The 16150-nt window shown below is 40.5% G+C and overlaps 1 pseudogene; it reads left to right on the top strand.

The window, feature by feature from the left end:
- The first annotated feature begins 889 nt into the window (after positions 1-889).
- On the top strand, positions 890-15796 carry LOC122738968 (annotated as a pseudogene).
- Positions 15797-16150: the final 354 nt, after the last annotated feature.

The raw sequence follows: 16150 nt of genomic DNA, 5'->3' as shown, positions 1-16150 counted from the left end.
AGGCAATTGGGGTTAAGTGACTTGCCCAAGGACATACAGCTAATAAGTGTCAAGTGTCTGAGGCTGGATTTGAACTCAGGTCCTCCTGACTCCAGGACCAGTGCTCTATCCACTGCGCCACCTATCTGCCCCCTCCTCTCCCCCTTTCAAAGAGTCATTCCTTATGAAACATCATCATCATCATCTTCTAGGAAAAAAGATTAGTTCAGCCAAACTAACCAACATATTAGAAAAAGTCTGACATATGTACTGTTCCATCTCCATATTCCACCCCCCCCCCCACAAAAGGTGAGAGAAGTTTGAGATCAAGCTTGGTCATCATAATTTTGCAATATTCAGTTTGAATTTCTCAGATTTTACTAATTGCAATTTTTTTTTGGCGAGGCAATTGGGGTTAAGTGACTTGCCCAGGGTCACACAGCCAGTAAGTGTTAAGTGTCTAAGGCTGTATTTGAACTCAGGTACTCCTGAATCCAGGGCTGGTGCTCTATCCACCATGCCACCTAGCTGCCCCACTAATTGCAATTTTAAAAAATCCTTGCCTAGCATATTGAGAGAGGCAAAGTTGGGGATAGAGACCAGCTACTACTTTTGCATACTCTATTAGATACACACCAGAAGCCCAGGCACAATTAACCCTGTTACTGAGGTGCGTCGGCAGCAGCAGCAGGTGAGGTCTCTTCAGTGAATTTAGAGGTTTTAGATGAAATGGGTGCTGTGTGCAAGACATGATAAAGTTCCCTTAGGTCACATACAACTCTACCAGGCATTAATTCCGGTTAGTAACTTCCTGCCTAACCCCTGGGGGTTGTCACTTCCTGGTTTGTGTGTCTTGTAAGCTTCCTCCTATCCCAGTCTTGTAGTGGCTATTTGGGCCATAGCTACAGCAATGAAGATCCCATCCCCCACTTCTCTGTGCATTCCAAGAAGGTAAAGTCCAGAGAAACCATTCACAAATGCAGACAGACACAATGAAAGGGAATTTCCAGCTTGGACTAACTGATACATGCCATGAGCAAACCCTCTGTACTTGTCTTTCCAGGACCGGCCAAGTGATATATGTTTTAGAACAGAGCCTCCTTTCCCTCCTCCAACAAACTGGGAGTTCAGTCTTGTGCTTTCCCAGATAAATAATGACACACAGCTGCAGAGACTCATGAAAAGAGCAATCTAGTCATGCAAATGCATCTTGGCAGGATCTGGCCCTGGCACATGGTACCAGCCTCTGGTGGTCAGAGCAAGGAGGCAGCAGGCCTTTTTAACTCCTTCCAGTCAAATCTTACTAATCTCAGCTAGACAGTAGGAGGCTAGTGAGAATCAATGAGGAATCTAGATCAAAGAACATTTGCACTAAGGGAGAAAAATATTAGCAAGTTGTGTTGCCTCCTTAAGCAGGCATTAGCACATTGTGCTTATACAAAGGCATACTGCTAAAGTGCTTCAAAATTTTTCCTTTAAAGTAGGATAAACATTTCCCCTGTACTGTTATTTATATTATTCACAGAATTGTCACAGGGAAATCAGTGGTGGGGGTCCTTAGGTATTCCTCTTTAAAGAATTATACCCTTTCACACACAAATCCAATTATAACCTTTTATTTAGGCGCTAGAGAAAGGAGACCAAGAGAGAAGCCAAGGACTTCTCTCAAGGGGAGATGGTTCAGAGACAATTCTCTGAAATACCTATGTCTTCAACCAGGAGAAAGGCAAAAGCTCTTATAGATGGTAAATGGAGTGATCACCTTGAGAGTGGAATGTCCCTTATTGGGGGTGGTTTGGGAGAAATCAGGTGAGGGGTGGTTGTTCTGATTTCTGGAGTTATCTCTGTCCCCTGGCACTGACTAGGTAGTAGCTATGCCTAATGAGCTCATCTCCCTTACTTCTCAAGGTGTCTGTCCTTTAGTTTAGCTTCTCAAGGAAAGTTACCCCAGATCCATGTCCTTTAGTTCATCTGGCCAGTTTAAACTTTAATAGTCCCAAATTCCTTGATATGTCCCAACCCCATAACAGAATCATAGCATTGGAAAGGATCTCAGAGACTATCTAATCCAATATCTATCCCAGAGCCCATTTTATGACATTCCCAACAAATGATTATCCAGTCTTTGCATGAAGACTAAGACATAGCTAAGTGTTAGGGGAGGCAGTGTGGTAATAGTTGATAGAGAACTGGCTTTAGCTACAAGAAGACCTAAGTTCTACTTCTGCCTATGACATGTACAAGTTGTAGCATGAATCACCTCATTTCTCAATACTCAAGGCCAACGGTGTCAAATAGAAACAGATTTCTACAGAATATATACTGACTTAGAAAACCACAAAGTAACATTATCTATATTTTATTGTATTTTTATTTACTTTGTTAATCATTTCCTAATTACATCTTAATCTGATTCTGTACACCAGGGAGCTCTGTGGGCCATGTGAGTTTGACACCTCTGTTTCAGGAAACTCTAAGATTATAAATTTGGGAGAGAAAGTACTATCCTGAATTGGTAGAGGGAATTTCCTCACACAGGAGGCTCCATAAACCAATGAAATCTCCATTTTAAGGAAGTTTTTCCTTATATTAAGCTTAAGTTAAGTTAAGTTAAGTTATAACTTCTACCCATTGGTCCCAGTTCTGCCCTTTAGGCCCAACCAGAACAAGTCTAATAACAGTCCTTCAAATACCTGAGGCCAGCTATCATGTGTTAAGTCCTTAAATGAACCAAACTCCTAAGTGGATAAATAAATCATCTTTAATTGAGATAACAGGGTAGCAAACCTGCCACCCTGGGGGATTTCCCACCAGGAGACTCGAAGGAAAGGTTACTTTTAGGAGAAAAGGAGAAAGGGGTCACATTAGGTAGTAAGACCTGGTCATGAGATACCAGCTGCCCATGACAATCCAAGCAAGAAAACCCCCTCCATTCTGGCTGCTTTGCCCTTCTTCCCATGATTCCCAAAGAACAGGGATAAGGACATTAGGAGCTGAGATACAGCTCAAGCAAGGTTCCTTTACAGGGTAAGATCCCAGGGTGAGGACTTAGAGTGTGGTTCACCTCAATCTAATACAGATCAACTATTTTAAGAATAGGAATGCAAGGATATCATGAGAATTCTGACATTGCTCAGATCATTAAAGAGTAGCAGGTAATAGGTATTAATAATATTTCTGTCACATGTCATCCCTTGGTCTTCTCTTCTCCATTGTAAACACTCGACTCCTTCAGTCAGTCCTTGGATGGCATGGCTTTAAAGCCTCTCACCACCTAGGTCACCGGACTCAGGATGGCTCCATGTTGTGATTTGCTTTCCCCATAAAAAGCAGAAAGCAAGTCCAGCCTACCTCTTCACTAGATTACCAGGAATTCTCAGTTACAGGACTCGGAATTAACAAGAGTACTATCTATGCCAGACACCCTGATATCAAATGATTTGGAGGTGGTAGTGATTAGTTCAACAGACAAGCAGGTAAATATGCAGCAGTATGTTGGTTGCATGTCATCTTGTATGCCTTGGTTTGTGTTTAGTTACCCAAGCAGGGCAGAGATTATAATTCCTATTTTCCAGGTGAGGAGACTGAGGCACAGGGTGGGGAAAGCACTTTTTCATGGTCACATGGTTAGCTAATGGTGCAGCTGTGTCCAATATTGACATCCCTAGGTCTCCCAACAAGAAGAAAAAGCAATTTTTCCATTACACTGTACTTTAAGAGAACATCGGAACCCTTCCCAGGCTGCTATGATCTGTGATCAGGTCTGGGAAGTGATAACAATGAGAAAAATTATAGATTGAGCGTTGTAAGTGATCTTAGAGATCATCTATTCCAAACCCCTCATTTTACAGATGAGGAAACTAAATCTCAGAGCAGTGAAAGTACCTGCCCAAAGGCATAAAAGTAGTAAATAATAGTGTTGAGATTTGAACCTGGGTCCTTTGACTCTACAGTCAGTGCTCTTTCCATTATTATACAGCATACTATATCCTGAGGGAAAAGAAGGGTTGGGATTGGAAAGGGATACGGTAGAATGGAATAAGAAAGGATAGGATGGAATGGTTTGGCAGTAGAAAGAATAGGATGGGATGATATGGGCAAAGATGCATTCCCAGTTACTTTGGGAGGGAAAAGTGAGCAATGGAGGCTGAAGGAAAGGGGTATTCAGTGGGTTAGTATAGCGAGGTTAGAGAATAGGGTCAGAGAAGGAGTAAGAGGAAAGATTAAGCTCCAGGACTAGAAATTCTGGCTGCACAGAGACTACACTGCTCCCTATCCTACTCCATCACCCAGGAAAAGCCATCTCTGCTGCCTGTCCTGCCTCATATCACAATGGAATGCTCAAGGTAGCTGATTTCCTGTTCAAGAAGGGACAGCTATTTTGTTCTTCAATATCTCACTGGAGTTCACTCCCTAATAGAAGCAGCTTCCCTTACCTACCAAATGTCCCTGGTCCTCACACAGAAGGACAGAATGCCCGCACCCCTAGGCCTGGCCTCTGTCCCTGGAATCTGCCTCCTAAATCACTTCCAATTGTGCAACACTCCAGACCAACGGAACTGGCTCTATTGCTTGTTTCTCATTCCAGCCCCAATAAAGTATCTCTCTCTTTCCCACCCCTCAGCCGCATACCAGCTAGACCCATAAGCCAAAAGGTTCTCACGGATGTTCTATGTTCTCAGCCACAGGGTTGAGGGTAATTCTCTTCATCCTCTTTCTTGGAAAGTGTCATCTGACACATTCTAGCTTCTTCCTATGTGGCTAATGGGGCTCATTCTCAATTCCCCATCCCTCAGACTTGTTCTTCTGAGTCTAGGACACTCGAGGCAACTTCTTTACAAAAATCACAGAGAATCTTAGAGCTGGAAATAGCTCCAGAGGTTTTGGAATCCAAGAGCCACTTGAAGAAAAATCCCTTTTACAACATACCCAAGTAGTTATCTAGCCTTCATCTAAAGTCTTCTACTGAGTGGAACCCCACTAACTTCCTAATGCAACCTATTCCACATCCATTTTTGGATAGCTTTAATTGTTTGGAAGCATTTCCTGTCATTGAGCCTAAATCTGTCTTGTGCCAACTTTTACCCATTTCTTCTACATCTGACCTTTTAGGCCAAACAGGGCAAATCCAATCTTCCTTTTTCATGACAGCCTATCAAATATTTGAAGACAGATAGCATGTCCCTCCTAAATCTCTTAGATGGCATGGTCTATATCTGCACCATCCTGGTTACCTTCCTCCAAATGCTCTTAAATTTCTCTCTATCCTTTTAAAGATGTGGCACTCAATTTAGGGTAGCATAGGATCTTAGCTATAGAGCTGGAAGGGACCTTAAAGGTCATTAAGTACAACTTTCTCATTTTAGAAATGGCAGAACTGAGAAACAGAGCTTAGGTGACTTGTCCAGGATCTAAAAGCTAGTAACTGTCTGAGCCGAAATATGAATGAATCAAATGCAGGATTCCAGATGTGTTCTGGCCAGGGCAGAGTACAATTGAACTCTCAGCTCCCATGTTTTGGATGCTATATCTCTCAATGCAGCCAAAGACCAAGGTGCCAGCAGTCTTTTTAAAAATAATATTTTATTTTCCCCCAATTACATATAAAACCAATTTTTAACATTTGTTTTTGTTGGGGTTTTTTAAGTTTTGAGTTCCAAATTCTCTCTCTCCTTCCAAACCCTCCCTTGAGAGTGTTATACATGTGGGTTATACATGTGCAATCATGTAAAACATTTCCATATTAGTCGTTTTGTGCAAGAAGACTTGAAGAAAGATAGACAGGGAAAGAGACAACAGAGAGAGAGAGAAAGGGAGAAAGAGGAGAGAGAGAGACAGAGAAAGAGAGACAGACAGAAAGAGAGAGAAAGGGAGAGGGACAGAGAAAGAGAGACAGAGACAGAGACAGAGACAGAGAGAGAAATGAAAAACAGTATGCTTCAGTTGGTATTAAGACAACATCAAGCTGCCTGCATCTTCAGGGAGCCAATTACACAAACTTTTAGATGCAGTCACATGTCCAGATTTCAGACATGTCCTGCTCACTCAGAACTATTATGTACCTATTGTATTTGAATGATCCATGGTAAGATGGGAAGAGCCCTTAATTTAGTGAGGAGGACTGATCTCTAGTCCCTGTCCTATCACCAATTCTCTATGTAACTTCAGGCCAACACTTCTTGACCCAGGGTTCCATGAACTTACTTTAAAAAATATTTTGATAATCGTATTTCTTTTCTTTTTTTTTCTTTTGCGGGGCAATGGGGGTTAAGTGACTTGCCCAGGGTCACACAGCTAGTAAGTGTCAAGTGTCTGAGGCCAGATTTGAACTCAGGTCCTCCTGAATCCAGGGCTGGTGCTTTATCCACTGCGCCACCTAGCTGCCCCGATAATAGTATTTCAATACACTTGGTTTCCTTGGTAAATCTATATATTTTATTTTATGCATTTAAAAACATGATTCTGAGGAGTTCATAGCCTTCACTAGACTGTCCAAGAGGTCCGTGACAAAAAAGGTTAAGATATCCAACTCTTTCCACTGAGAACCCTCTAACTGCCTTCTTTTGATCTCCCCTCCCCACCTCCTTATCAGTGTTTGATTGGCACCCATATGGATCTGAATTCCTCTAGATAACGTGCTGTAGTTGTAGTGACCCATTCCCAGTAGTACTCTTCTGGGCTTGTAGCCGCAGGCCTTTCTGTCTTCCCAGGCATCCATTTCCTCCTTCTAGGTCAGGTCTTTTTTTCCAATCACTCAGTGTTTATCAGACTCCACCTGTACATAGAGCTCAACTCTGGGTGCTATAGGACCAGAGGGGTGGGGAGGATACAAAGGAAGTAAAAGTAAGAGGTTCCATCCTCAAGAGGCATAACTTTAGACTATGCCCAATGGCCTAGTAAATCCACAGTCAGTAATTTGAACCCAAGTCCTAGACTGAATAAACAGACATAAAACAACTCGTGGAATCACAGATTCACTGAGAGTAAGAGCTTGAAGTGGCCTCAGAGATCATTTAATGCAATCCCTTCATTCAACAGATAGGGAAATTGAGGCCAGAGAGGGGCAGTGTCTCATCCAAACTCATACAACTAGCAGAGTCAGGACCTAATTCCAGGTCAAGTGCTCCTCCCACAGCTGTGTTTTACAGACAAGGCAGGCTACCAGGGACAGCTTTTTATAAATTAAAAAAAAAAAGAAAAAGAGGATGAAAATGCACAGTAGCAACAAGCAGATTGTCTTCATTAGCATTTCCTCTTTTATCTCCAGTCTCTTTGAAAATATTGCTTCCTTTCTAGCTAACTAAAAGTGGAATTTCTCCTTTTATTTCTTCCTGCTGACTTTTGTTGATAATATGTATAAATGCTAAAGATTTATGTGGATTTGTCTGACATCCTGAAATTTTGCTAAAGTTATTGTTTTGATTAACTTTTTTAGTTGAATTTCTAGGGCTCTCTGAGTACCTCATCATGTCATCTGTAAACAGTGATTGTTTTATTTCTTTGTTGCCTTTACTTGCTTTTTCCATTTCTTTCTCTTGTCTTGTTGCTATAGTCAGCATGTCTAGCATCATATCAAATAATAGTGGTAACAATGGACATTCCCATTATACCCACAATCATATTGGAAAGACCATTAGTTTAATTCCCTAATATATAATGCAGGTTCTTAGTTTAGATAGATATTACTTCTTATGCGAAAGATAGGTACATTTATTCTGATGTTTTCTAGTGTTTTTAACAGAAATGTGTGTTTTATTTTGTCAAAAGCTTTTTCTGCATTTTTGGTGTAATCATATGATTATTCTCTTTCTTATTAATAAAATATTCAATTATTTTTGTAGTTTTCCTTATATTGAACCAGTCCTTCATCTAACAGTCTATATATATATATATTATATATATATATACTATCTGTGATATTTTATTGTAGCTCCTTTGCTAATATATCTAAAACTTTTGTATAAATATTCATGAGAGGGGCAGCTAGGTGGCACAGTGGATGAAGCACCAGACCTGGATTCAGGAGGACCTGAGTTCAAATCTTGCCTCAGACAATTGACACTTAGTAGCTATGTGACCCTGGGCAAGTCACTTAACTCTCATTGCCCTGCAAAAAAAAAAAAATGTTCATGAGTAATATTGGTTTATGGTTTTTGTGTTTTTCTCTGTTTTGACTTTTCCTGGTTTAGGTATCCAAAAAAATTTGTATCATAGGAATTTGGTAGGATCTCTTTTCATGTTTTTGCAAAAAGTTTGCGTAATATTAGAATCAATTATTCCTTGAATATTTAAAAGAATTCACTTACAAATCTACATGATCCTGGATTTTTTTTTGCCTTAGGAAGTGCAATTTCTTTTTCTGAAACTGAGTTGTTTATATTCTTTATTTCTTGTTCCATTAACTTAGGTATTTTATATTTTTATAAATATTTCTCCATTTAAGTTTGCCAGTTTTATTGGCATAAAGTTGTGCAAGATAGTTTCTAATAGGGGCAGCTAGGTGGCGCAGTGGACAAATCACTAGCTCTGGATTCAGGAGGACCTGAGTTCAAAGCCAGCCTCAGACACTTGACACTTACTAGCTGTGTGACCCTGGGCAAGTCACTTAACCCTCATTGCCCCGCAAAACAAAAACAAAAATGGTTTCTAATAATATCTTTTATTTTTTTATTTTTTACTTCTTTTCTATGTTGATACTGATAATTTGGTTTTTCTCTTTCTTTTTAAAATCAATTAATTGTTTATACATTTGTTTTTAAAAATAGCTTAGTTTTATTTATTAATTCATTTTTTAAAACTTTCAATTTTATTAATATCTTCTTTGAATCCCAGGATTTCTATTTTCATGTATAGAATTTTTAAAATTTGTCGATTTTCTATTTTTTATTTGTGTGCCCAATTTGTTGATCTATTATCACTTTCTTTTATTAATGAAAGAACTTAGAGATAGAAAATTTTCTCAAAGGACTGCTTTGGTTGCATCCCAAAAGTTTTGGTATTGTCTAAGTGCTGTCATTAGTTCTGGTGAAATTACTTATTTTTTAATATTATTTAATTTTTGACCTGCCAATTTTCTAGAATTGCTATTTATTCTCTAATTAATTTTGATTATTTATTCAAAATATGCCCTCTATTGCATATATAATTTTATTGTGTTGTATTCTGTAAAGGATCCATTTTGCTTTTGTTTCTGAGGTTTTTATGCCCTAATATATTATTGACTTTTGTGAATGTGGTATAAAGTTAAGAAACATGTTTACTTCTTTCAATTTCCATTCAATATTTGCTAGAGGTCTATCATATCTAACTTTTCTTTCTTTCTTTTTTTTAGTGAGGCAATTGGGATTAAGTGACTTGCCCAGGGTCACACAGCTAGTAAGTGTCAAGGGTCTGAAGTCAGATTTGAACTCAGTTCCTCCTGACTTCAGGGCCAGTGCTCTATCCACTGCGCCACCTAGGTGCTCCATATCTAACTTTTCTAAAATTCTGTTCTAGGTCCTTAATCTCTTTCTTGTTTATTTCTTAAACTTGTCCAATTCTGAAAGAGGTCTCCCACTATTATAATTTTACTATCTATTTTTCCTTGTAACTTCTTTAGCTTTTTCCTTTAAGTATTTAGATGATATGCTGTTTGGTGCATATATGTTAAGTACTGAAATTAATTTATTATCTATTGTACTTGTCAACAAAATATAGATTTCCTGCTTGTCTCTTTTAGTCAAGTATATATATATATGTATATATATATATATATATATACATATATATATTTTGTGAGGCAATTGGGGTCAAGTGACCTGCTCAGGGTCACACAGCCAGTAAGTGCCAAGTGTCTGAGGCCAGATTTGAACTCAGGTCCTCCTGAATCCAGGGCCAGGGCTCCATCCACTGCACCACCTAGCTGCCCCTAGTCAAGTATATTTTTGATGTTGCTTTATTTAAGATCATGACTACTACTCCTACTTTTAAAAAATTCACCTGAAAAATAATTGATTGTGCTCCAGCTTCTTCTTTTAATTCTGTGTGAACCTTTATGTTTCAAGTGTGTGTCTTGTAAACAAAATATATATTAAATTTGGCCCTTACACATTAGATTCTGCTTTCTAATCCATTCTATTGCCCTCTTCCATTTAATGGGTTAGTTCATCCTATTCATATTCAAAATTATGATCATCAAATGTTAATTTCTTTCTATCCTGTTGTCTTCTGCTATCCTTTTACAAAGACAAGGATTATAGTATAGGAACCAGCTCTTATACCTGAAGCAATCAAATTCTGTTCCCATACCTCTTCTGTTCCCCTCACTCAGGCTGCAATTACAGGTTCTAAGTCTTATCTTTTTTGCTACACTCTGGGGGTATGATGGATTCCAGTGAGAGACCATGTATGCTGTAAGGGGAAGTGCCATACAACCTTCTACTTTTGAGTCCAAACAGCCCCAAAATAAGTAATCCTTTGTTCTTGGCCTTTTCATTGCGGGGGGGGGGGGTGTTTTGTTTTCTTTGTTCTGGGTTCTGAAAGTGGAGTCTCTAGCTTGGTGGGAACAGTGAGTCAAAAGGATCCAGGAGTCAGAATCCAAGATGAGTATTGACTCTAGCCCAGCATCAATGCCCTAAGGAGGAAGGAACAATCTTTAGGACCCTATCATCAAAAACTTAAATTAGGAATCATCTGACAGCAATGTTATCTATGGAAATGAACTTGGTAAAAACCAATGTTATATTGGAACTGAGTTAAATTTTAAACCTAATCCTCCAGGGAGGGAAATAAAAGAGAAAGAGAGTATTCCCTAGAGGTACCAGTGTGTGTGTGTGTGTGTGTGTGTGTGTGTGTGTGTGTGTGTGTGTGTGTGTGTGTGAGTTAATGAATTTTTTAACTTTATTCTATCAAAGTAAATTTGAACAAGTTGTCTGATGCTAAGTGGTTAAATGGATCTGGGCAACTTAATAAATGGCAGGGTGGGGAATAGGAATACAGTTAGTAGAGTCTTAAGATGATAGCAGAGAAAAGAGACACCTTAGAGAACATTAGACCCCAAATGAGAAGATGCTGCTCTGGGAGCCAGAGAATGCATGTTAGAATCACTCCCACATCCTCTGTCGGATTTGACTCCTACTATAATCCCTGATTATATTAAGACCCTATGTGGTCAGATCAAAGGCATGGTCTGAAAGCTGCCCTCCTAGGTTTTCCAAGCTCCAAATCCTATGTCTAGGCAACACAGTTCCATAATTGCCTTGGGTAATGTTCTAGTAGACAGTAATTGTCCCCAGGCAGCTTGATGAAAGGCTTAACAGGTTTAGACACTGTGCTACTGGCCTCATTCTTCTCTAGGTGTGCTGCTGGTCTAGCCCTGTTTAGAGTGCTGGTATACCTGTAGCCAGCTTTTCTGGGAGATTTGGCATGGCATGAGTTCAGGGTTAAGTCTAAGACCTATTATAGCTCTTACCCTGTAGCTGGAAGGGAGTGGGGTTAAGGAGCAGCTCCTGAGACCTTTAAATAGGGCTGTATTGGAAGATGCCCAGCCTCCCTGGTTGCCACCTCCCACGCAGCCTGCTCCACCATGCCCTGAGGCTGAACAGCCCCTCTCCCCAGGGAAGATGTCCAAGGCCCACGAGGAGGAGATGGGGGAAGCAGGAAGAGAAGGAGCAGCAGCCCTCACCCCAGCCCAGAGAATGTGGTCAGAAGGGCTATCATGTAGCCCAGAACCAACAGGGAGCATATTTATGGCCAGTCACAATCTATTCCTTCATGAACCCCCCAAAATCCTCTGGAATTTGTCCCTCACTCCAGGAGGAAAACTCATTTGCACATCATAATATCAAATGTCAGGGGAAAGCCTTAGCTGAATTGCTCAAAAAAGGAGAAAAGAATTAATGGCAGCACACTTGTGAATGCTATGAAATCAGAAGAGCAGAAATGCAAAGAACTGAGGGGGGAACAGATTTCTGGAACCTTTCCAAACCACAAATCTGTAGCTGCAGAAAATCCCAAAGCTGTGGCTGTGCCCACTGCAGCTGATGCTGAACAGCCCCAGTGCCAAGCACCCCTCCCCCAAAGAAACCCTCTCAAAAACCCAGCAGGTCTTGAGGAGAAAAGCTCAGGTTAAAAACTCAGAATCACAGTCATTGAAAAGTCACTCCTAGAAAAGCAAAGCAGAACTACATACAAAAGAATATACAATCAGAAGAAAAAACTAGACAAATTGACTGAAAGTAGATGGGAGGGGAGGGGGCAGCTAGGTGGTGCAGTGGATAAAGCACCGGCCCTGGATTCAGGAGGACCTGAGTTCAAATCAGACACTTGACACTTACTAGCTGTGTGACCCTGGGCAAGTCACTTAACCCCCATTGCCCCGCAAAACAAAACAAAACAAAAAACAAAACCCGAAAGTGGATGGGAAGAAGATGGATATCATTGATGGCAAAGGCAGAAGAGTGATTGCCACCAAACACTTTATAAGAGGGGAGTTTGTGTATCACTGGGACCTCCTTAGGATCACTGGAACCAGAAGTACAAGGTTCTCTATGCCCAGGATCCTTTCGCAGGCTGCTATGCGTACTATTTTCAGTGCTCATGTTTTAGCTGAGCGAAACCTACTGCATGGATGCCACTAGAGAAACAGATTTTCTCAGGAGGCCAATCAATCACAGCAAGCATGGTAGTTGCCAAACCAAATTCCATGACACTGATGCTGACAGTATGTCTCATCTCATTGCCTCAAGGGACATGGAAACCAGTGAAGAGCTGCTATATGGCAGGGGCATATATGACTCTATTGGAGACCACAGTAAAGCTTCTCTAGAAGCCCACCCAGAACCCACTGAAACAGGGAATCTATTTGTGTGTGTGTGTGTGTGTGTGTGTGTGTGTGTGTGTGTGTGTGAGAGAGAGAGAGAGAGAGAGAGAGAGAGAGAGAGAGAGAGAGAGAGAGAGAGAGAGAGAATGTGTGTGGAGAGGCACTTTACACCTAATCTTAGTGAATTACTTCTGATGTTTTAAAATCTATTAAAATGTATTTTTCACAATAATATTTTTTAAAAAGAAATCTGCTGCAGGTCCCCTCCCTGGCAGGCTTGTGCAGATGACCTTAGGTTACCAAAACCTTTTCGATTTCTAGTTATTTAGTTATTTTGTACCTTTTTGTAAACAGACAAATCAGGGCTTCCCAAGGATGTAGTCAAAGACTTGATGCAGATTTTATAGGAAGATGAAACCCCAATTCTGGACCTGAATAGTCCCATTGCCTTCACCTACGGAGCAATGACTTTCCACATTCCACTTTAGGGAATGCACCTAATTTCTATTCTGTTCTCCATCTCCTTGTCCTAGCAGTGACTTCAGAGGTACGTGCGTGTGTGTGTGTGTGTGTGTGTGTGTGTGTGTGTGTGATATATATATATATATGTATGTATGTCTATTATAGATCTATGTATAGATGTATCTGTATATAACTTCCATAATTTCAGTCATATCTGACCTTGTGACCCCATTTGGGTTTTGGGTTTTTTTGCAAAGATAATGGAGTGGTTTGCCATTTCCTTCTCCAGTTCATTTTATAGATGAGGAAACTGCAGAGTCACACAGTCAGTAAATGTCTGAGTCCAGATTTGAACTCAGAAGGATAAGTCTTCCTGATTCCAGGCCCAGCACGCTATCCACTGCTCCACCTAGTTGGCCATATATCTATACACACATACACACAGTATTTTTAATATTTCATAACATACTAGTCCTTTCATTTCCCCTTTCTTCCCCAATCTTTTGCTTTTGAAAGCTTCTGCTGCTCTTCTCTCAGGCTGCCCCCATTTAGGGTACCAACACCTTCCCCACCTCCTACCCCACAGCTGCTCACCCAACCAGAAATGGTAGGAAGAGGTCTCCAAATTTCATCCCCTCTCCCTGAGCAGGGCCTCCTAAAATGAGCTTGTTTCTCAAAATGTGAACACTGAATTTATTCAACAATAACTACTTAGAATTGGAAACACTAATGATTGGTGGAGCTGTGAACTGATCCAACTATTCCAGGAACAATTTGGAATTATGTCCAAAGTACTATAAAACTGTGCATATCCTTTGACCCAGCAATAACACTACTAGGTCTGTATCCCAAAGAGACCATTAAAAAGGGAAAAGGACCTACACATACAAAAATATTTATGGCAGTTCTTTTTGTGGTGGCAAAGAATTGGAAATTGAGGGGATGCCCATCAATTGGGGAATGGCTAAACAAGTTGTGGTATATGAATGTAATGGAATACTATTGTGCTATTTTCATTTGGTTTTTGTTATGTTTTTTTCCCTTTTGTTCTGATTTTTCTTTCACAACATGCCTAATGTAGAAATATGTTTAACAATTGTACTGTATAACCTATATCAGCTTGCTTGCTTATAGTAGGGAGGGGGGGAGGGAGGGAGGGAGAAAAATTCAGAACTCAAAATCTCACAAAAACGAAAGTTGAAAACTATCTTTATATGTAATTGGGGAAAAATAAAATACTATTCAATAAAAAAACAATAACTACTTAGATGTATATAAGATGTTAAGTTGCTAGAAGAAATTCAAGATGGGACTTTATTTTGTCTGAAGACAAAGTTCTCTAGTGGAAACAGAAATCTTCCCATCTTTCCTCCATCACCCCTATATACCTGTGGGTTTTTTGTTTGTTTATTGGGTATTTGTTTGAGGTTTTTGCTAGGCAGAAACAGCAAAATTTCCTTCTATATTATATTGGGCAACCTAGTGGTTTTCCTGAATATATAGTTATGAACTGAAACAGGAGTCTCTTTGGTAGAGAAAAGTAGGATACCAGCCTCTTATGGGTCACTAGGCATTCAAGCAAGGGCTTCCAGCTCAGGGCAAAAAGGGGAGATGGGATTTTTCACTTCAGCAGAGATGGATTGTCCCTCTCCCAGGGCAGAGCCAATCAATCGTTTCAGTCTGTGGCCAGGGGACCAGAGCAAGCGATGACTTTGGCAGCATGCCACCCTGGCTACTCTGAAACAGGAAGGTGCATCCAGGGTCTCCTCTTCTCCTTTCTGTTCTCCTAGGGTTTGTCTTGGTGCCACCTAAGGAAAGTCTTCTCCTCACCTTCCCTGTTTGTCAGGGAGTTGGAGAATCAATCAAATGGGGGGGGGGGTGTCAATGTGAGGTCATATGTCTTAGTTGTAGTTGCTTGTGGTTTAGCCATGAATTTTAAAAACAAACTTGAAAAGCATTTGTCTTTGCGAAAAACAAACAAAAAGGATAGAAAATTTAAAATATTTGTTGCCCCCAAAACGAGATGTATTCTAGGCTGGCCCACACTGCTTTACACTGCTGGCCCATGCCTACTGGGAGCCCTGGAGGCTGTCTTGGGTCCAGCACCTCTAAGAGGTCCAGTGCTGACCTGGGCACATAGCTAAGCTCATGATTTGCTATGGGAAATCTTGCCTGGCTACCTGACTGAAGTCCTTGGGGCTCAGTCCTTGATCCTTCACTATCCCTGTTCCATAGTTTCTGTCCTGGTTACCTGTCTATGGGTCAAATTTGTGATTGTGGATTGTAAACATGTTTCACTGAGGTTTTTCCTTAAATTTCCTAGTCACTATTTGGCTGATAGACTTCTCAGGTTTTCATTCTAATAGTTATAGGGAGAGTTAGGCAATTCTGTTTCGTTCTACTCTTCCATCTTGGCATCTTAAACTTCATTCTTCATCATCCCTTTCACCTTTTGGCTCTCATTGAATCATGGCTCTGTCCCGTGGACATTACTTCTCTCACCGCCTCTTCCAGTATGAGCTACATTTTTGCTCATACTCCCAACTCATCGGTTGAGTTGGGAAAATTAGACAGGTTCAGACGCTCCTTCTACCTCTTACACGAAGTAATCTTTCTTTCTTTGAGGTTAACACTATCCAAATTTGTCACCCTGTCCAGATGCAGGTGGTTGTCATCTGCAGGACATTCTTCCTTCCTTAGTAAATTCAGTGCCTGGTTCACAGTCTCTCTTCTCCCAGCTCCTGCTCTCATACTAGGAGATGTCAACATACATATTGATATCCCCTCAAATACACTAACTTCCCAGGTCCCATATCTGCTCCAGTCACACCCATAATCATACCATCACCCATAAGTATTCTACTTCCCTGTTCATCAACTCTGAAATTCCTTTATCTGATCCTAATCTTT

Source organism: Dromiciops gliroides, chromosome 2, assembly GCF_019393635.1.
Source record: "Dromiciops gliroides isolate mDroGli1 chromosome 2, mDroGli1.pri, whole genome shotgun sequence".
NCBI lineage: Eukaryota > Metazoa > Chordata > Mammalia > Microbiotheria > Microbiotheriidae > Dromiciops > Dromiciops gliroides.
This window is presented reverse-complemented; position numbering and strand designations above follow the sequence as displayed.